The sequence below is a fragment of the Petaurus breviceps genome, unplaced genomic scaffold, assembly GCF_028583685.1.
Source record: "Petaurus breviceps papuanus isolate PSGF00001 unplaced genomic scaffold, PetGlider_PUasm1.0 77, whole genome shotgun sequence".
Classification (NCBI taxonomy): Eukaryota; Metazoa; Chordata; class Mammalia; order Diprotodontia; family Petauridae; genus Petaurus; species Petaurus breviceps.
In genome coordinates, this window is record NW_027186492.1 from 17,560,920 (window position 1) to 17,564,201 (window position 3,282).

General features: G+C 41.4%; 1 pseudogene; it reads left to right on the forward strand.

Annotated features, from left to right (window-relative positions):
* Window positions 1-2,656: 2,656 nt before the first annotated feature.
* LOC138175276 (phosphatidate cytidylyltransferase, mitochondrial pseudogene) overlaps window positions 2,657-3,282 on the forward strand; it is a 1,013-nt pseudogene continuing 387 nt past the window's right edge.

A 3,282-nucleotide genomic window follows, 5' to 3' on the forward strand; every position in this document is an offset into this window, starting at 1 on the left:
CCCATAATAACTTCTAATGCTCAGATTCTTTTTGTTGTTACTGTTTTTTGCTCATATCTTTTGTCCTTTTTCCTTTCTTTTAAATTTCTTCTTCCTTAAAGTCCTTCTTCCCCAGGGAAGAAGGGTCTCTGTTTCAGGCTTCTTGTTCTAGGTCCTGTAGGCCCTGGCTGCTTATCTGGTGCTGAAATCATGTTGCCCTAAGGCCTGTAGGGAATCATGTGTCTGGTACAGTGGTGAGGGATTGAGATGGGGAGTGGCTGGTGCTACTGGAGGCTGTAGGGCTCTGGCAGCTTACCTGGTGCTGAGCTGGGGTACTGGTGTTAGTGTCTGGCATGTGTTGATGTGTAATGCTTTCTGTGTTTTCCTGGGGCTGCAATCAAGCAATGCTGGAGACTGCCGGTTTCCCCAGGGCTATGCTGAAGCACTTGGGGCATACTGGTGTTGGCTTTTGCCTGCTTCACCATACTGGATCTTGGGAGCTCCCACTGTTTTGCTGAGGTGAGGTTTGCTGTTGGCTTTCTGAGAGGCTTCCATTCCTGGAATGTGTTCTACTTTTACCCAAATGAGATCTTTCCTGCTGACCTTTCAATTTTCTTGGTCTAAGAGATTCTTTCACCCCACCTTTTTTCTGATTCTTCTATTCCAGGATTTGTTTTTGGATGCTATTTTATTTGGAGTTGAGTATGGGAGAATTATGGAGATTTACTGGTTACTCCATTATCTTGGTTCCTGGAAGTCCTAGTTATTCGTAAATAACTGCTTCCATAAAAATCTAAACCAATGCATTCTCAAAGAGTCTGTTGGGAGTAATATATTCTCTGGACAAAGGAAGACAATAGTATATTAGAAAGAGGACTGTACTTGGATTCAGAATATCTGTGTTCAAATTCTGATTGTTACTTAGTGTCAATCTGTACCATGCAGGGCCAGTCAGGAGGCAGTTTGGTATTGTGAAAATTGCACTGATTCTGGCAAGGTTCTGAGTTCTCATCTCCTTTCGTATGTCTACTTGTTGTATGACCACTTCTTACTCTATATAGTGAGGAGCTAGGATATGGAACTCTTCCTGAAGTGTCAATGCAATATATTGATAGACTAGACAAAGATTCTCAAGCTGGGATCCATGACCTCTTCTTTTTCCTTTTTGGTACCATTTTAATAATTATATTTCAATATTTCTTTTGTAATTCCATGTGTTTAAGTACACATTTAAAATCATTATTCTAGGAAGGTGTTCGTAGGCTTAACAGGACTGCCAAAGGGCTTAAATGACATCAAAATTTAAGATGTCCTGAATTCTAACAGTAACAACAACAACAAACAGCAACAAACCATAAAGGAGTAATAATAATGCAATTTCTCCCTCCATTTTAGACTATTTTTCTCTCAAACCCAGCTTCTGCAACTCTAAAATTGGGTTTTTGAAGTAGCTAATGGTCTCAGATAACTTAAAGCTTGGAATCAAATGAGGAAAAGAATATCTGCTTTTCATTAGCCTTTTTCATTTTTATTTAGGCCTAGGACATTATGAAGGTTCACTACTTATTTTCATGACTCTAGACATCAGGGTTTTCACTGGGAAAAAAAGAGCATGATAGTTATAGGGGCAGAGCACAAAAGTGCAATATATATCAGGAAATAAACAACAACAAAAAAATTGCATCAGCAATCTTAGAGAGCTCTGAGACTATCTAATGCTGGGAATGTCTGGCAAATTGACTTGAAGTAGAAGAAAGTGGTGGAAAAGAAAGCATTTTTGAAGGCTGATTAACTTTTCTACCTAATATTCTCATATTTACAATCTGCTCAACTCTGTGCCTATCTTATATTCTCAGAAGGGAAGCTGATGTTCAAAGGGAACTGTGGCCAGGAATAAACAGTTAGGAATAGAGCACAGACGTGCCATTGCTTTTAAAAATGAGAAAGAGGATACAGGTGGTGCCTTGGAGGAATCTCTTACCAAAAATATTGAACTTCATGCAGCCAAAAAAAGCATTTGTCATTCTGGCTTTTTTTATTTTAACTTTAAGAATGGGACATGAAGTGGAACTCAGATTGCATAATTACGAAAGAGAGGAATATTCAACTCTATTGATAAAATTTCTTATTTTGCTAGCCTTGTTTCTTTTCTCATTTGGGTATAAAAGTCTTGTATTTATTTAGTTGATTATAGCACTCAATCATCAGGCTCCAGCTAGAATCAAGAGTTGAACCAAGTTTCTTGAAGTGGCAAAGGCTCAAATGTTTCCTGAAGCAACAGAAGCAAGAAGGTATTTATTGATCTTTTGTTGTGGTGGTGGTGGTGATTGTTTAGTCATTTTTTAGTTGTTTCTGACTCTTTGTGACTACATTTGGGTTTTTCTCGTCAGGAGACTAGAGTGGTTTGTCATTTCCTTCTCCAGCTAATTTTGTCTATGAGAAAGCTGAGTCAGACAGGGTTAAGTGACTTGTCCAACAATTAGAAAGTATCTGAGGCCAAATTTGAACTCAGAAAGACAGGTCTTCCTGACTCTAGGCCCAGAACTCTATTTACTTCACCACCTAGCTACCCCATGACAAGTTCCCTGTTTTGGGGGTAGAGAAGGTGGATAGGTTCCTTAAGAATTAGTACAATGGCCTCCGCCTGATTGGCCAGTCGTGGCCACGGCTGAGGCCGATGACCCGCCCACCCCATGTCAAGTCGCTTCCGATCTCGAGGGTGCTGTTCCGTCGGATTCTGGCGAACTTCCCCAAGAAACTGAGCCAGGCTTTCGCCTATGGCTCCAGGGAGTACCGCCAGGCAGGGCCCAATGGCAACAGCAAGAATGTCATGCTGGACTTTGTGTTCACAGTAGATGACCCCATAATGTGGTTTTCCAAGAATTTGCAGCAGAACCGCAGCAACTACTCGTTCTTGAGATTTTGTGGACCCAAAGTTATCGCTAAAGTACAGAACAGCTATGGAGTGGGCATCTACTACAACACCATGATAAACTGTGCTGGTAAGCTTATCGAATATGGGGTTATTAGCACCGAAACTCTAATGAGTTATCTGCTTAATTGGCATACCTTATACGTTGCTGGACGCCTACAGAAGCCGGTGAGAATCTTGAGCTTGAGGAAAGACACTATGCTCCAGGCGGCCCTTGAATCCACCCTGGAAAGTGCAGTCACAACAGCTTTCCTCATGCTCCCTGAAAGCTTCTCCAAAGACCTCTGTGCAGATCGCGGGGCTCTGCTACTCTGGTGACTTTCCGATGCTGATATGAGAGGAGAAAGCGAAGGTGATGAACATTGTGAAGC